The sequence below is a fragment of the Festucalex cinctus genome, chromosome 2 (assembly GCF_051991245.1).
Source record: "Festucalex cinctus isolate MCC-2025b chromosome 2, RoL_Fcin_1.0, whole genome shotgun sequence".
NCBI lineage: Eukaryota > Metazoa > Chordata > Actinopteri > Syngnathiformes > Syngnathidae > Festucalex > Festucalex cinctus.
Genome location: NC_135412.1, coordinates 38211434 through 38230847, shown reverse-complemented (window position 1 = coordinate 38230847; position 19414 = coordinate 38211434). Strand labels below are relative to the sequence as shown.

At 38.0% G+C, this 19414-nt stretch overlaps 1 protein-coding gene across 2 annotated transcripts in view; it reads left to right on the top strand.

Moving 5' to 3' along the window:
• The window catches only part of LOC144014752 (plexin-A1-like), a 261366-nt gene that overhangs the window by 55041 nt on the left and 186911 nt on the right, over positions 1 to 19414 (top strand). The window lies entirely within an intron of this gene.

Here is a 19414-nt window from a genome sequence, read left to right as displayed (position 1 = left end):
TCATAATAACAGCTTTTTCTTTGTTTTACCACAAGATGGTGATGATTATTTTCCTAGACATATCCTCAAGGGAGTTCTAACACTTTGATTACACACAGGAGATTTCCATTTAATTAATTGCATCCATTCCATTACATGTTTGTGACCTCTGGAATTAATTAGTGTTACCGTTTATGATTTAGGTCTGTCTCTGCATTTGATTATCACATTTTTTGTTTTATATGATGTCACTTAACATTGCGTTTTCACAGAATTCTAGTTAATCGATAGATTCCGTATGATGATGTTGTTGTTGTTGTTGTTGTTGTTGTTGTTGTTGTTGTTATTATTATTATTATTATTATTATTATTATTATTATTATTATTATTATTATTATTATTATTATTATTATTATTACTTTAAATTAGATCAAGTTATGTTATAAGGGGTTCAAGTGTTTCCAAAAAAATCAAAACAAGAACAAATATAAAGCAAAGATGTGTTTCTGTAAAAGGTGTTAATTTGTGGAATAATTTTGGAACTGACCTGAGTGCGAGTCATTTGCTGAGTTTAAAAAATGTTTAAAAGCAAAGTTCAAGAAATTATTTAAATCAGACATGAGCTGGTAAAATTGCAAAATTATATATTTTTTGATGTATCAGTATGCGTGTAATGAAAATTGTATATGTGAGCATGAGGATGTATTATGGTGTATGCTTATAAATTTTATGTACATATGCTGCTGGCAAATGTACGCACGTCAAAGTGCATTTTTTCTTTCATTGAAATACATTAACCTATTATTTTAGTAATAACGAAACAAGTGAAAACATACAAAGTATAAGGGGTAGGACTAGATAGGTTTCAACTTCCTACTCCCTTTTGAACATGTAAACCGTGACTAATGATGACTGTATAAGGTTTTCCTTCTTTTATGTATTTTTATTTGTATGCTAGTTGTTTATGTATTCAATAAATCAACAGACTTTGTCAATAGTACATATTAATGGAAGTATAGCAAAGCAAGAATTTAACCACAGATGAATCGAAATCATCATCAAAATTCAAAAATTTGTCCTTGCTCTTCGCAAGAAACTTACTTTTAAGTTTGTGCTCATTTATGTTGATCACTGTAAAAGACTCACAAAAATGGCATGCTGCAACAACACAATAAAGCATGCACCCATAAAAAAAAAAAAAAAAAAAGTTTTGATACAGAAAGAAAAAAATGCTGAAAGCTCTCTATTACTTTTTTTTTTTTAACAACCCGCAACTATTATAACATTTTCAACTAACTGCGATATATTATTTTTAAATTTTCAATAAAAATTACTTGAGAGCATCTCAGTATGATTCTCAAGAAATAGGAAGCGCAACGAACCGGAAAACCACGTCATGTTTCGGCAGATTTTTCTGAAAAAATGTTAGTCGAATTGCTGATTGTCTGACATTGTGGGCATTTGACTTTAGCGGCTCTGTGAAGTCAAATGGCAGGTCTGTCCCTTTTGCCTCCTCGTGTTGCCTCGTTATAGCAAAGAGGCCAGTGTTGCTCAGCTGGGAGTTAAAGTGCTGGGTGACCTTCGCCGGCTGTGGGCTTCCATCCAGCTCTACAGCTCTTTAAGCGGGCAGACGCGGCTGCAACGTTACCCACTCAGAATGTCAAATGAGACTTATTCAGAAATGACGATAGTATCCCTCGTGTATGTGTGTATTTGCTAAGGGTTCTCTTTATCTCTCTTTTGTGTGTCTTCAAAAAAGGCAATGTGGATGTCAGAGAGACAAGCAAGGAAACTATGACAGCCCACTTTCTTATTTGCTCTGGATTATTTTCCGTCTCTTCTCCTCCTGTTATTAATATTAATCACGGTTGATCACTGTTGGCCAGGATTACAGTCTATTTTTTGTGGCATTTTTGTATATACCGACTTCCTGGCAGCTGACAAATGTTTATGTGTACAAGAGTGCACGTCAGTGTTTGTTTCCATCTGTTTATTGCTTCGTTCTTTCCCCGTTATTCTTATTTTATCTTCAGTCTCATTAGAGTTGTCTTTGTGCCGCAAAGGATGGATTACCCACATTGCATCATGCTTTCGGCCTCCTGGGTGGGGAATATCATGGCTCCAAATGGCTGAGTTTGCATCATGCAGGATAATTTTACATTTGATATTACCCACAGCAATGCGGTGTTTATGAGGAGATGTGGACATCACAATTACAATCCAGTAATAATGTAAGAGTGGAACACCTACGGCCAAACTCTGGTCAAACTCCACACGTAATTTTGAACCAATTCTTCCCATAGGAAATAATGCCGCCGTCGTAAAACCTTTAACTGTACAAACATACTTCAAAACATTTCAGATTCATTTTGTTATTATCCATCCATCCATCCATTTTCTTGACCGCTTATTCCTCACAAGGGGTGCGGGGGGTGCTGGCGCCTATCTCATCTGGCTCTGGGCAGTAGGCAGGGGACACCCTGGACTGGTTGCCAGCCAATCGCAGGGCATTTTGTTATTATTATTATTATTATTATTATAAATATTACATGACTTTGATAAATGATATCACACAAGTTGGAGAAAGTAATACATTTATATAACTGGCCATCAATACTCTGGCTTTCTGTCTGTGTTGGGTGAGAAATTATCACTATACATTGTTTAAATGACATTTTTGACCTTACGAGACTAACGTGTCACTTCCCACATTTGGATCAAGAAACCAGACAAGATTCCGAAGGTCCAATATAATCATGTTCACAGCTTTTTTCTTTATTTTGATTAGAGCAGGGTTAAATTGGTTTCGTTGTCAAAACAGTTCTTCGGGGAAATATGATTTAATGAGGTGTTGTTTTCTCTTCATTGTCTTGAGGGATATCACACCATGAAACAGCAAAATGCTACACAACTCCAGGCTTTCTAATGCTTTCCGTTGTGACATGAGTGCGTTTGTTTGTCTTGTGATATTTCTGGCCTCAAGCTGGATTTGCGTGTTTCCTGCGAAATCTTCCTAATTTGTAGGTAATTCTCAATAGGAGGATTTGTGAATAGTGCCTGTGAACCAATTTTATTGCTCAGTTGTTCATTGTTAACTCGAGCACATGACAGGATGGATTAATGGCCACAATTGGCTTGCAAAAGTGTCAGCTTGTTGTGGATTTTGAGTATTTCAAAGCTAATGGCCACAGAGACTAAATTCTTTCTTTGGAAACTTACCACAAATTCAGAATGACTCTCTCGATACTTGGTACTTGGTTGATACTTGGTAAACAAAAGAATGGCCTTTTCTAAACTTCTCAAATGTATTATCTGATGATGCACACACACACCATTAAGAATATTATATTGTTTCATTAGACGCGTAAAAAGGAAACAAAAAAAAAGAAAGGTAAAAATCCGAAAATCTGTTTTGATTCAAAAGATGTGGGTGCACCAAATCGAACCGAATTAAATCGTTCCACTTCAAAAGATATGTATCATTTAGAGTACTGACAAGTTCATACATATTCAAAATGACAATAAGAAATTTTTTGAGGGAACGGACGAAAGCTTGCCAGCGGACATACGTGTACGAAACTAATGGAGTGACGGTCATTTAAGAACCTGCTTCTAGCCCCAAATGACCCCTTCAGTGAAGAAAGATCCTACCTTCCTTCGCGTCCCGGTGTCCCTCCTTGGTCCGATTCCCGATAAAGTGCACACATTCAGCCAAAATTAAGCACTTAAATAAGCTTAACTTGTAGTGTCCTGGCAGAGGTCAGTCAGTAATGACACACGATGAATGTTTAAAATAGATTAAATAAAAAACATTCAAACTTTCCAATGGTTGAAATGTTCCAAATCAGCGCTTCCCCCGTTAGACTCAATTAGCTTTCAATGAAAGGTTGGCAGCAGGCTACTAGCCGGCCTACCCATAATGCACCGCACTGCCAAGATTCAGACTTTGTTTGTTGAACGCATGTTATCAGCTGGTTTTCCATTTCTTTAAACATTTCCCAGCTGTTACGGTGTTGTATATCCAACATCGATTAGCTCAGTCTAAACTTCTTTTTTCTGACTTTTCTCTACAAGAACGTGAATGAGTACACAACCACTACGGCAGCTTGCCTTGTGGGTTGTGTGTTTATCGCCACAAATGTCCAAAGCTGCAATGCTGCACCTGTGTGTTAAAATTTGCTATGCACACTCCTCCTCTGTGATGGCAGATTTGGGGCTCACACTTTTGGGTGAGCTCCCGTAGTGGTCCGTTGTAATTGGATTAGGGCTGTCAGGAATGGCTTTAGTTGCGATTACACAGATTATGCTCTGCTGTGCTTGGATGGGCAGCACAACTTTAAGAGCATCATCTGGTTTGGGTTACAGTGCATAGAAAGAGCAATTTGGCTTCAGTGAAGCTGTAATGCAAGATGTTATGAACTGCCATTTCAGTTTTTACTCTTTGCATAAGAGAGCGTTTGGCTAAAATGTTTTTTTTGTTGTAGTTTATCCCAAAGGTGTTTGATGGGCTGGAGGTCAAGTTCATTCAAGCATGTGAGGCATTCATGCTGGAACAGAAAAAGACATTTCTTAATTTGTTCTTCACAAAGTTGGAAGCTTGTCATTGTCCTATATATTGTCCAGTGGTATAATCATGTTCTTGACAGAATAATGGATTATGATGTATGATTTTCCATTACTTTGATCCACATGATTCATTTTAAAATGTTGCAACTCCCAAGATGTTTGCAATCAAGAGGAAGAAGAAATTCAAACAACGGCAAGGGAATGAAGAGAACAGACATGTTTGAAACAATCAAAACAAGTTAAATATGTAAACGTTTACAGCATAATAGCAAGCAAACCGTGGAATACATCAAAATATAAATAAATGCTGAAATGCTCTCACACTTTTGCCTGCAGCTTTTTATTTCCAACCATTTCCACAAATCTCTTTGCTGCCAGGCTGCCTCCTTTTCCAACTAAACTCTCCTTATTTCATTCCAACCAAACCAACCAACACTTGCTGAATGTCAGTCTTACTTTTAGTCTTGAGCTAATATGAATAATCTTTCCCAAATTGGATACTGCCACTGAAGAGCCTCCATTTTTACATGTTGATGAAGATATGCAAAAAGTGGGAAACACAGGAATTTACAATTCAATTTTGAGGTATTATGAAATTAATGGACATGTTCACCCCCCTTTCATAACGGCTCTACCCATCTGTTCGTCATCCTCCATGAACCAGGAAGTAACTGGTGGACCAACACACCAATGTTCCAATAGTTTTTCCACCTTTTGTTAACTGTTTGACCAGCACTCTGCTTACTTACTAAGTTTTACTGTTGATAATCTGGTAGCATTTAAAAATTGAAGCAATTTAAGTAATTTAGACAGAACATTGAGAACAATGTTATGACCAGCTGTTTGGAAAGTCACTGTGTGTGCACATACAATGGTAGCTCTACTTATGAAATTAATTGGTTCTGGAAGAAAGTTTTTAAGTAGACAATTTTGTAAGTAGAAACGCATTTTCCATGTAAATGCCCTAATTCGTTCCAAGCCTCCCAAAATTCCGACATAAATGTTTTATAAAGCATAAAAATTGCACAATAAATGAGAGTTGTGTGTAATGTAAAAAACAAAGAATAGAGTAAAGAATAAAAAATGTCCAAGGCAAGCATCATCTTAAGCCTGGTTCACACGGCAGGAGAATTGGCCCGATTTTAGCCCCGAATTTCCCCTCCCGACAATCGTAAGGACGCGCCGAGACGCAAGCGATAATCTTCACAGATAATCCTGCCATGTGTATTGTCACCACACACGGCGCCTCCCGATGTCGGCGCTCGGAAGGACCCCCGACTTGAAATCGGGCATATCCAACATGTTGGATTTTTTGGCCCGATTTTGCTCCGCGCAGCCGATTGACAGTGACGTGCAGCCAATCAGGAAGCGAGCCAGCGAGGTAGCCGGTGGGGAATCCAAAATCAAAACAGTCATTACGCAGCAGAAGGTCCGTGCTCGCGCTAATACACGCTTTTTATTTTTTTTTTATTATTTGTATATATATATTTTTTTTAATACACGCACACACATTCTCCACAAATAAACGTGGTCTCCGGGTGGGACGCCAACCCGCGCCGCCAGCACCAAGCCGAGGGCAAGCGATGTCTCGCCAGTGCCCATTTACACTCCTTTAAACAACACCTTTTCTTTTTATGCCGCTTTTTCGGCTGAAAACCAGGATCGACTCATGTTGACGACTCGGAAGCCACGTTTAATCTCGAGAGGTTTTGCAAGATCCCGTCACATTCTTGAATGAACTCGGCTCGTGTGGAGTGTGTTGATTGTGCAGTGTGGCCGCACACCACGCACGGTACGTTCAAAACTGGAACTCCCGTCATTTTTTCTCTTCACGTGTGGTGTCTGTCAAAGATTGGAAATCGGCCGACAATTTTAAAATCTTGCGATCTTTGGATTCCGACCGGCTTCCTCGCTGGCTCGCTTTCTGATTGGCTGCACGGCACTGTCAATCGGCTGCGCGGAGCAAAATCGGGCCAAAATATCCAACATGTTGAATATACCCGATTTCAAGTCGGGGGTCCTTCCGAGCGCCGATATCGGGAGGCGCTGTGTGTGGTGACAAGACACACGGCAGGATTATCTGTAAAGATTATCGCTTGCGTCTCGGCGCGTCCTTATGATTGTCGGGAGGGGAAATTCGGGGCTAAAATCGGGCCAATTCTCCTGCCGTGTGAACCAGGCTTTAAACAATGGGATGCCAGAAAGATGCTAAGTAATAGCCATAGCTGAAAGTACGTTGCGTTCGGTACTGTATTTTTACCTTTCGTATCTTGAAATTTCTTTCGTAACATGAGGTAATATTTTCCTGTTGAGGCGTTTCGTAACTTGAAAATTTCGTATGAAGAGACGTTCGTAAGTAGAGGTACCACTGTATTTTATTAACAGATACTTCTATTTTCAGTTTAGCGTATACATAATGCATTTCCAATATTCTATATTGACACGCATCTGTTAATAAATATCGAATTGCTGAATTTGACTCCTCCTTTAAACAACATTTCTGTTGGCTAATATGATTGCTTTGGTATGGTATATAATTTATTGATCCACTTGTGTGTTTGTTTGTTTGTTTGTTTTCGAATGGCCAAGCTTGTAAAATCAACCACTGTACAGTACATTACCTTTACAGTTGGGAAATTATCTGCTGCTTGTACATGCTACGATTTGTGTATTGTGTCACGTAGCCTAGTTGTAAGGTGCAGCCAAAATCTTGTGATGAAGGCAGACGCGGCTGCTTGATGCACATCTGTTCCGTCATTAGGAAGGGGACGTCTAGTTGAAGCAATTCACTTTTGTCCATTTGACACACTTCTTCTGGACATACATGATGCACACACAAGGCACACATTCATGTTAAAAAGTGAGCGTGTGTGTGTTTAAGCAGCTCAAAGCCTCAAGTGCCCCCATCTGTCTGACAGATGTTTAACATCCCTGCTGCACCCCCTGCCCTGTCACACATGTGCAAACATAAACTGCCTTTACACACATGCACACATGTACGCACGCACACGCACACACGAGCTGCCCTCATTAGCAACCAATTAAAGAGCAGATATTGGCTCACTGGGGAGAAGCAAAGACCAACCAGTTCTGTTCTCCTCCTGCAGTGCCAGGTCACAGTACAGTAAATTGCTGGACACAAGCCAGTTGAGTATTGTGTGCGTGTTTGTGTGTTTTGTGTGCATATGCGTGTCTGTTGTTTACTTATTTACCCAAAGTTTGGCAGTCCATCTTCTTCTGTAGTCTATATTAGAACGGACATACAAACACATAATTAAATGCATTATTCAACCGGACAAGTACTGTTGCATCAGCTTTCCAGTCCGAGTGCAGTTCCCTCTTTAACAGAAGAGTAATGTTTTATGTCCATTTTAGATGGGGCGAGTAGTAGGAATGTAAACTAACATAACCGCTGTAATTAATACACTTTTTAAGTGTATACTTAAAAAATAATTGACTGAAACTTAAATATTCAAAAATCACAAATGTATTCCGTTTTCGATTAAGCGGCACGGTGACACATCCGCCTCAGAGTTCTGAGGTTGTGGGTTCAAATCCGGCCTCTGACTGGAGTTGGCATGTTCTTGCTGTTTGTTGTGGTTAAGCTGGTGTCCACTCATATCTCAAAAACATTCACGTTAGGTTCATTGAGAAATGGATGGGTGGATGTTTTCTATTGACAATGTTTAACTAATTAATCTACCTGTCGTGACTACTACACACTGTATTATCTTTAGCCAGTCACCTAGCTGAAGTAGCATTATTATTCATAGTACAGTATCGACCTTCTGTTGTACTATAATTTTTGGGGGAGTACATCACTGTATTTAAACATATAAATATAACAGTCATTCAATATAAAATGTGCCACTAACCACGGTTTATAAAAAAAAAAAAACTTGATATAGCAAGTGCAAGCAAGTCCTTCACTTTGATGGTGATGTATAGGTTTGAAATGTTTGTTCTCAGTACTTTGAAGAAGAATTTCTTTCTGGTGTACAGTTCCGTAGTGTACTTCTGTTCATTTTAAATTCTTTGGTCATCGTTACATTTCTCCAATGCCTTTCTGTGACGCCATCCAGTCTCATAAAATATGATGACGTCTTGGACTTCTCTGGAAGCATTGATGGAATTGATCTCAGGTACATTTCACTTAAGAAGTTCTTCTATATATTAGGTAGGTACAAAATAGCTATTGTTTACTGAAACGGTGCTTTGCAAAGTATACAATTTCATTTTTTTGTGTCGGGTCGTGTAAATATGATGGTCCACAATAATGGCCATCATAGATTTGATGTGTTTTTCAGAAAACTACAGCAAGGTCAGTGCTGCAGGCAACTCCTAGGAGTAAATCGAAACTCTCTTTCTATATTGAACCTAATTAGTGACGACAAGCACACTGTTGACCCTTCGTCTAATTCCATGTTTCTCCTCATTTCCCGTCCTCACCCACTTTCAGTCTGTATCTCAACACACATTCATCATTCAAGACTTTGGCAAAGGGTTTGAGTGCATGTGCGTGCATGTGCGCTTGCGTGTACATGCAGTATGTGTGTGTGCAAGAGATGCCAGGGGCTACGCTGCGCCAGTGTACAGCAGAGGTCTTGGGCAAGGACATCACAGGGGATTCTGTCCTTGTATCAGCCACTACAAATGGAACAAAAAGGTGTTCATGGTTGTAATGATGTTGTGTATGGCTCGAGCTAGGAATAATAATAGCACCGTCAGCCCATGGGGACATGTGACATAATATTGGGGGACACTGCAGTTACAACATGAAATGTCCTTCTACTCTGGGCAGTTGGTGGTCAATTGTGAAGGAAAGATTAACGTCACATTTGTGCAAAACAAGAATGCGCTGCAAAAAACACATCTGCTTAATATGAGATAAAATACACTTGTTATTAGTGTAAATTTACGAGAAACAAGTGAAATTATCTGCCAGTGCAATAAGATAATTTTACTTACTTAGATTTCTTGAAATACGAAAAATGTGTAGCTCTATATTAATCTTAAAATGAGCTTAAAACACTTATTCTAAGCAACAAATCAAGGAAATTAAATCTTAAAATAAGCTGTATGCACTTAATCTAAGTAACAAAACAAGCAAATCCTAAAATAAGCCACAAAGTCTTAATCGTTTTTTTTTTAACAGCGTAAATCACTACTGAAAAGAGCATCAAGTGTCACTATTTGTACTTTAAGTTGACTGTCAAGTAGGGAAAATGCACCATATTTGGTTTGATTCTGCCTGGGATCGAACCCACAACCGCTGTGTCTGAGGGTAGACGCTCTACCACTAGACCACAGAGCAGATTGCCTGTTCACTGAAAGAGGGAAAATGAGCTTAGTAAGTATAACCAGGAACCCGCTTCTAATAAAATGCTGTGTAGGGTTGTTTTAGCTTATTGTGCATAAAAATTAACCAATTTTAAGATTTACAAACTAAGTGAGAAATGAGACAAATAATCTTAAAACAAAGTATATAATTCTCAAAACAAGACAAAGAAGACTATGGCTTGATATAAGCATTTAAGTCTAGGTTAAATGTCTGATTTTTTTTTTTTTTTTTAGTGAACATAGACTCTTAGAGCATTTTAGATTATTATGCGTGAAAATTAACAAATTTTAGGATTTACAAACTAAGTAAGAAATAAAAGACAAATAATCTTAAAACAAGATTAATAATCTTAGAAATTCTGGTCTTGTATAGTAAATAATTCTCATAACAAGATAAATAAGGCGGCGGCACGGTAGCGAGCGGTTAGCACGTCCTCCTCCCAGTTCTGAGGACTCCGGTTCGAGTCCAGGCTCCGGCCTTCCTGGGTGGAGTTTGCATGTTCTCCCTGTGCCTGTGCGAGTCTTCTCCGGGTACTCCGGTCTTCTCCCACATTCCAAAGACATGCATGGCAGGTTAATTGGGTACTCCGAATCGTCCCTAGGTGTGCTTGTGAGTGTGGATGGTTTTTCGTCTCTGTGTGCCCTGCGATTGGCTGGCAACCAGTCCAGGGTGTCCCCTGCCTACTGCCCAGAGCCAGCTGAGATAGGCGCCAGCACCCCCTGCGACCCTTGTGAGGAATAAGCGGTCAAGAAAATGGATGGATGGATGGAAGATCAATAAGACTTTATGGCTTGATATAAGTGTTTAAATCTGTAGTCTTCTGTCTTACTTACCGACTAGCCAGAACATCATCATGACTATTTTTTAAAGCTAATGCTTGACAATCTAATGAATTACCTACCTATTTAAACAACATATTTGTCTCTGTTAACAACAACGGTTCTCAATTAATAATGAATGATTATGTCTTATCATTTATAAATGCATATCTAGATACAGGTGTGCCAGTTAAATAAACCAAATACTGTTAGCACTTACTCCTCCCTACCTTAAATTTTTGTCATCGTCTGTGCGAGATACTAACATCTAACTTACTGAGCTAACAGTCCAGTAAAGATCTTAGTGTTCATTTTTAATGTTGACAAGTATGTCAATTCACCGTCGAATGGTTGGGGTTAGGATGAGGCTGTCACTGAGGTTGTACAGTAAACTTTACGTGACGTCTTTGCATGGGACACTTAATGGTTGAGATTAGGAAATGGCACAGTGAGATCGTGGACCAAAAACATGTAGTCAACACTGAAACAATCACTGGACAAGTAGCTCAGTCAGATAAACATTTGTCTACGGACCAGACAGGCTGGGTTCAAGACTCTCTTTAGTATTTTTTTGTGCTACTTAACGTGGACGATATAGGTCACTAAACTAAAATACGTAACACTTGGTCATAATTTGGCACCTTTTCAAAATGACCTATGTGGTCGTATTTAATGGAGTACTGTCTCCATTTTCAAGAGCAACATGTAAATATATTGTACATTGTACATTTGTGTTTAATATGAAGTACTTTTTTTTTTTTTTTTTAGCAAATGTATATTAGTAGATAGTCTTTTAAACTACTAGTCTTTTTTTTTTTTTTTTTTTTTTTACAAAAAAGGTGTTTTTTTTTTTTTAGAACATACTCGTATTGTTTAGATAATAAAGGCGTTCAGAAAAATAGGTATAATATTATGATAAGAAAAGTTAATAAATTTCATCTTTCAACCTTATCTTGGACAAAAACAACTTTTTTCTTGTATGCACAATTTTTTATCCTGACAAAATACATATTTAGAATCTTTTCAACTATTTAGTCGTTGAACAATACAACTGAATTCACACAACATGGGTTCGGGTTAGATAGTTTTATCTACAAAAAAAAAAGAAAAGAAAAAAAACAACAACAACAACAACAACAACAAAAAACTACTTTATGGCTTTTTTCTTAAGAACAGGCAACGTTTTATGTTTTTCTTTAAATAGGCGTATGTTAATTGTTTTTTTTAGTGTTATTAGGATTATGAAGGAGTCTCTGTAAAAGGTTATCCCTGTAAGGGTTTCTGGAATATGCAGTGTTCTTCTATTCCACTGCAAACTACACCAACAGTTATTAACAAATACTTACATTTGTACAATCAATCAAAATAGAGGTCAATTACAGCTATACAGGCATTCTGGTTATGATGTTATGGCAATTGGTGTATGTAAAACTAGGTTGAAGAACATATTTTAGCCTTTCTCCGTTGATACAGGTGATTATCAACCTATTTCCATGTGAATATTCAGTTTGGTTTGTAATTAATGGTTAACATCGATTTCATTTTTCCTTGTCACCTCCGGATGTTTTTGTTTTTCTGGTTCCACTCCAGTCTCATGACCAAGCCTGCCTGATTGCCATGAAATTCTGACAATGGCCTGCTGTATTCACACATGGGCCCAGTAGGATATTACATAGACGTTGAACTATGAAGCTGGCAGGGTAAAATCTGTTTTATGTATGGTGCTCACAGTTCTCTTTACTGCTTCGAAGTACGGGCCGATTCTTATCCGTCATCTCTTCTCCCAACATCAGGGAGGCGTTTTACCGTGCCAAATTCATTCTGGAGCATGACAATCAGCCCAACAACGCTGCCAGAGTCCTACATTACGATAGTCGGTGAGAAAAAGAACAAGGGGTCCTGCAGCAGATGGTGCAAACCCCCCCTGAGCCTTGATCTCAACATTGTCCTGCCTGCCAGATTATAGAAGGACTTTTGGCAAATGGATTTTTTTGTGTGCTTTTGCACTCTGTGGAGAAAACATTTGATAAACTAGGATGAAGGATTCTCACACTGCAGGCATACTTCACTCTACAGATTCAAGTTTTATGCTGATGTCTTCAAGTCTGTTCCTGTTATAGATGCTCAATCAAATTATATATGTATATATATATATATATATATATATATATATATATATATATATATATATATATATATATATATATATATATATAAAATATTTTTACTAGTATTCTGAAAGTGTTCTCCAATAGAAACTGTCATGCAAATGACAGGATTTTGCACGGACTAAATCTATAAATAGCTGCCAAGTGTGTCTTTGCTGGCACTGATACATCTCATGTAGGCTATAAGAAAAAGGTAAAAAAAAACAAAAAAAAAACAAACAAACAAACAAAACAACATTTGACATTTTTGCCACTTTTTGCAACACACATCGTTCAAGGTTTACCTTTGTTCGTCTCCCTTGGGCAAAATTTGTCCTGGAGCAAGGGACAACCATGAATTCAATAAAGATCATCAAAAAAAAAAAAAAATCATACATCAACATAACATAAGCACACCACCTTCCACATTAAATTAGTGCAATAACTCTTCCCATGTTAGTCCATACATCACTCTATTGGTTGTCCATGTTACTTAATTGACAGTGGAACTCATGTAGTTAAAAAAAGAAATGTCATCAGCTTCTTAAAACAATGTCCTTAGTCATGTTTTTATTTATTTTGTATTTTTTTTTCCAGAAAAAAAAAATAAATCTGAAACAAATAATGAATGATAAAGGTATACTTTATTTAATAATTTCATTCTAGAGGCCAGGCGCAGCATCCTGAGATGTTGAAGGTAAAAACATAAAAAATAAAAAAAAAATGGTGAAAATATGACTGAGATCATTCTTTTAAGAGGGTGACTGATAATGCTATATTTGTATAGTGGCACCTTGTATATTCAGACAAATTTTGACAGTTCATTATATGATAATTTGACTATATACAAAGAAGCAGAGAGGGATAAAGCTTGGGGAACAGATAATTGGGTGTCAGATAAGGTGTGATGTTGAATTCAGTGTTTTCTGTATTTTTTCTCGCTTAGGTTTATTTTATGAAATCAAATGATCGTGAATGGAATGCAGATTTCCACTGTAAGTTGCAACAATATCAACCCCCTGTTTATCTGCAACACAGAAAGCTTTTTCCGTACAAACACAGTGAATACTTTTATTGTTATTTATATTTTATCAGCCTGAATATATTCCTCCTGACCAAGCTTAAAGGGAAGGGAAGATCATTTAAAAAAAAACAAAAAAAAAACAGTAAAGAGAAGCAGAGGAGCAAATGAGCAGCTGTTGTTTTAGCTCAAGTAGTGCAATCTGAACACACAAAGAGCCTTCCATTTCATTTCTTTTCCACACAAATGCTTTTTTAAAGGTTAGTCTGAAGACTCACGACCCCTTTCACACTGGCCTTCAACACTGGCTTTTTTTCACATCTTCTTCCTTGTTCATTGGCCTGTGTGTAAGGTATTGGTTCGGGTTGGCGGGGTTGAAGTCGACCCACAAATTTTCCCGGCTGTTTTGTATTAACGGAGGATTAATGGGCAGACAGCTGGAAACTGTAACCGGCTCGTGAAGTGTTTTAACGCCTGACACTCACTACCTAAATCCCTTTGTGATGAAAACAATTCTTCATTTTTCACATGCTGACGTCACCACACATTTGATTATCTGAATGCTAAACAAGCACAATCATAACAGAAATATGACATTTTAATGCTCATCATAGTGAAGCTCAATAATAACTGGCAAAGTGACAATGGTCTAATGAAATTTTGTGACACATCCCCTGGTTGTGACAGGCATCACATGTAGTATTACATTTAAAACAATGGATTTGGCCCTGGTGACTGAAAGTGAGGCAGTATGTCCTCTGTGAGTTAGTGATGGGCTAATGATGGAGCGGCCTGGCTGCAGGAATTACATGTGTACACGGCCCACAACTGTGAGCAGATGTCAGGTCTGTGTGAGGCCACATTTGTCTGCAGACACGATGCCTGAATGCTCCGCTGTGCCTCAATCTGATCTGTTGACTCTATGGTAATGATGCAAGTCAGTCTAAACATAACAAACCATTAGCATCCTCAGCATGCCGGCCAAAGCGCTGGGAAGATGGCGATCACACTCCTGCGTGTGTGTGCGTGCGTGCGTGCGTGAGCGAGGATGCGTGTGCGTGTATTTACGTGTGTGCCGTTGTGTGAATGACCACAACAGACACTGGGAATGCAGGTTAGTTCACATGTCTGGCTCCCTGCATAAATAAGTGCTGGGTAAAGTGATTTTATTTTATTTTATTTTATATGTACATGCATAATAGTTTATCTACTTCAGTTGTGTGCTTTGGAAAAGAAGGACTGTGTTTAGAGTTGTAGTCTGTATTTCAATATGTATGTGTGTGCATGTAATTTCACAACATTCCACAGCAAATTTTGCAGTTTTAACACTTGAAGAGTTAAATTTAACACTGGGTCTGAGTGTATTTGGTGGTTTTTAAAAATTTGTATTAACGTACCTCTTTCCACAGTGTTAAAATTTCAGTTTAAAATTAGCTTGAAACTGAGTAAAAATGTAACAATGTTAACACTGCACATTGTTAATCAATTTAACACTACAGATTAAAGAACTCTGGAGAGGCCAAACCTGACTCCCAGCAGTGTTTAATATTTGATCTACTGTAGTAGAGAATCAACTCTACTATAACTATTTGAGTTATAGAAGATTAACACTGGACACTCAAAATAATCTAAGTGTTAATTTTACACACTGCTGTTTACATCTACAATGTTTATTATTGTCGATGGCAGAGTAGTGTACATTGCCTCATACTGATATGTGGTTCCAATATTTGGTTTAGAGATCCGCTGATACTTGTATCAGTATAAGTGCCAATATTGTACAGGTATGTCTGGAGAGCTGACCCCTGCATTTCACGGGAAATATAGGGGCCAACCTATGAATGGCGAAAATCCATATAAAAATGATGCACATTTGTAGCTTTAATAAAAGACAAATAAAGTAAAGAAACAAAAAAGTGTTTTTATTTTTGAAAAGTATGTATAATGCCTTTTTTTTTTTTCATATAATGCCTTTTTGTTTTGTTTCTGTATAGTGCCATTATTTTTTGTTTCTTTTTCAGTTGATGCCATGTATTGACTGGTGAACACCACACTTTCATTGTGGAAACTTTTATCAAAACAAATGAATCTGTATATGCAACGCAATGAGCGTTCCCTTTGCACTTCAAACTTGGTAGACTTTTATTAAAGGCAGGGTCTTCCGTTTCAATCAGGAAAATGCACTATATATACAGGATATATATACACATGAACTCCTTCCCAATCGACACCTCTGGGCTTCTGTTAATGTGCGGTGGTGATTTTTTTCCTCAACCCCCACCCCCCCAGCCTGTATTTTGCCATTTTGTGTTTGTTTTTTCAACAGCGGGACGTTTCTGTGGACAGACAGTTGTTTACCCCTCCAGCCAATCGCAGACGGGGCCGGGCGAATTTGTCGGCTGAATGACGTCACTCTCGCGGCAACTTGACAGCACGCACAGATTTTATTTTTTTTTGTCACTCACTCACTCACTCACTCACTCACTCACTCACTCACTCACTCACTCACTCACTCACTCACTCACTCACTCACTCACTCACTCACTCACTCACACAAGCTTGAGTGAGTGAAGAAAAAAAAAATCCGTGCATGCTGTCATGCAGTCATGCAGCTGACAAATTCGCCCGGCCCCGTCTGGCGACAGTGAGTGCCACGCCCCCCGCCACCGCTCGCTCTGCGATTGGCTGGAGGGGTAAACAACTGTCTGTTTACAGAAACCCGTTGTTGACAAAACAAGCACAAAATGGCAAAATACAGGCTGAGGGGTGGGGGTTTAGGAAAAAAAATCACCACCACACATTAACAGAAGCCCAGAGGTGTCAATCGAGAAGGAGTTCATGGGTATAAATCCTGTATTTATATAGTGCATATTCCTGAGTGAAAACGGAAGACCCTGCCTTTAAACCTACAAATGTGTCAGATCATTTTGCCTGACCCTATATATATATATTTCAAATCCAAATAAATTATATGACATCATGCAATTATAGAACATCATGCAAATCATGCTTGCGATTGTGATTGGTTAGCTAGGATCCAATCATGAACCAGAAGTGTTGACATCATCCAAATTATGTGTTTTTATTGGTTTAGACACAAATATGTCTACTGCAATCATCTATGGGTCCGAAGGGGTTAAATACATGTCAACTAGGGGTGTTAAAAAAAATCGATTTGGCAATGCATCGCGATACTACAGCACTCAATTCGCGAATCGATTCAATAGGCAGCCGAATCGATTTTTTAACATCCATTTTTGATGGAAAAATATTCAACAAAACGTCTAAATTTCACACCTTAATCATGGAAGAATGTTATATTAATGGAACATTAAGCCTTAATATTTTATTTCAACGCTGTTCAAACGTAAAATGTTACAACCTGTTTGTTAAATATAGTAGCTTACAGTTATAAGACTTAAGTTTCAGATCAATAAATAATAAATTTTCTTTCAAATCTTACAGTGTACATGTACGAGTTTACTGAATGGTATTTTCTAAATTTGAGTAAAAAAAAATCGCAACAATCCACTTGTAAATTCATATCGGGATTAATCGGTATCGAATCGAATCGTGACCTATGAATCGTGATAGGGATCGAATCGTCAGGTACTAGGTAATTCACACCCCTAATGTCAACATATTTTAAGTTGATGACAACACTTTGTTAGCCGACTGTCAATTGTGTTCCCCACAATGGATAATGAACTCCGCTCGGGCTGTTATGGAGGCTGCCACCCTGTGAGCTCCAACCATCGAGTTTCTTGAGCGCCGTGTTGGTATTGCTCCGCACTGCTCGACAACACTTGAGCCAAACGCGCTCCTGTCAGGAAGCCGCTACAGTGTGGCACATTGAGTAAAGACAGAAGTAAGAAATAGTGTTCAGTTGTCCTGTCACAGTTATAGTTTAGAATTCTCAAAAAGTATTTTACTATTTTTCTTTTTACACATTTAATTTGTAACTTATACACATGCAGAAGTAACGTGGCATTTGTATTGTCCAGAGTCAAGCTTTGAGGCAGTGCTAAATTATTTTTCCCTGTCAATGATCTCTGAAGGAAAAAGTCGAACATTTTGGAACCATTTTGGATGAAAACCCCCCCCAAAAAACAGTAGCTTTCCCATGCCAAATCTTTGTTGACACAATAACATTAATGCATACAGTACCTCTCTTACTTTAACAGATTAAACTCATCATTAAATATTAGAGTTAATTCTGACAAGACAAATGTAGTCCAAATGACAACCATCGATCCATTTTCTTTACTGCTTGTCCATGTTTGTAACGTGGGTGAGCTACAGCCAATTTTAGCCGACAGGTCGTAAGTCAGTCACAGGGAACATATTGACAAATAACAATTCACACCTAGATTGACACATATCGGCCGTTTGGAATCTTCAGTAAGTCTGAGGTGCATGTTTTTGGAATATGGGAGGAAAACTCCATGCTTGGACAAAACAACAGGGGCCGACATACAAACGGCACACAAGAAGGCCAGAAATGAGATTTGAACACTGAACCTCTCAACTGTGACACAGCTTTGCTAACCACTACCTCAATCTGATGCCCATTTCAAATAACAGCATCAAATATATTTTCCCTTTCTTCCGTGTTAATTATTCACTTTGACTTTTGCAGTGGTTGATGTGCGTGTGTGTATCCACTAAAACCACCAGCCTAAAACTAATTACCATTGTATCACTGTTAGGTTTGTCTTCAATCCCCATGAAAGTACTGATGCAGTTCATTGTTGGTTACTCATGTCAGAGTCAAGAGAACATCAAGCTATCACCTGCTTTTAATGATATGGCTATTTTACACGTGCCTAAGTGCACGCACACACCCGTTCACGCACGCGCACACGCGCACGCACGCACACACACAACACCCTCTTTCAAGTAAATCACCTGTGACATATCATCACACCTCCCTGTCAATGCACATATATATATGTCACACTGTGATTATAATATGCTAATTTGACCTACAATTTACTTCCTGTCATTTGCTCATGTCTTGATTGTGTGTTCCCAGTTGCCCTTTTGTTCCATGTGCTGCCGGATTGGCTTGTTTCTTATTAGAAACTACATTGCCAATCCAGTATGCACAGAAATCAATACAACATAAAGTCATTTTTCGCTAATGGCTCATTTGTTGTTTTGACGTTTACACATCACTGACTGGTAAAACGCTCAAAAGAAAGTTGGCTATGCATTTTTTCCCTTACAATAAATAATCCAGAGCTGTCAAACGATTACATTTTTTAATTAGATTAATCACATCTTACAATTTTGATTAATCATGATTAATCACTGACTTAAAAAGGCTTTTTTTCCCAACATATTTTGCCTGCTAAATTTGAAGCGCACCTATTATGTGTTAATTATTTCGCCATTTAATGTTATGAAGACGTCTTCAAAAATTTATATCCACTGCACACGCTCATCCTGCTTTTTCTAATCAACTAATTATTTGCATAATTTAAAATGGGAAAAAATGACCTACGGCATATGTAAACATTTATTAAATACTTTACTTTAA